The following is a 617-nucleotide window of genomic DNA, read 5'->3' on the forward strand; positions in this document are numbered from 1 at the left end:
GGCGGGGAATCTACAATTTTTCCACTAACTCATTGAAGAACCTATTCTAGGGCACAATAAACGTCTTCCAAAAGAATGAAGGGTCAGAATGTAATAAAGATTATGTTTACACACACACACATAAATACATAAACCCCCTCCCTCCCAACCCCCCCCCCCCGAAAAAAAATCCTGGCTACGCCCATGATACATCATGTCCTATTTCATACACCATGTCCTACTTTATACATCATGTCTTACTTCGTACACGATGTCCTACTTGATACATGTCCTACTTTATACATCATGTCCTACTTTGTACATCATGTCCTACTTTATACATCACATTCTATTTTAAACAACTTGTCCTAATTTATACATAGAACGTACTGTTTTGCATCATTTCCATACATTAAATCACTTATGATTTTTCTTAAATTTTTCTTCTTCTTTTTATTGTTTGGAAATTGAAGTTCTTAGTTCAGTCCATAAAAAATTATCCAGTGTAAGCTTGTGTAGGTCAACGGTAGGGACAGCCTTGCACCCTACATACAACGACTGCTATAATAATATTTTACTATTCTTTTAATTAAGTCTCTTCTCTATGACCTGATGATTTCTTTCTTACAGACTTGATG

Source organism: Biomphalaria glabrata, chromosome 7, assembly GCF_947242115.1.
Source record: "Biomphalaria glabrata chromosome 7, xgBioGlab47.1, whole genome shotgun sequence".
Classification (NCBI taxonomy): domain Eukaryota; kingdom Metazoa; phylum Mollusca; class Gastropoda; family Planorbidae; genus Biomphalaria; species Biomphalaria glabrata.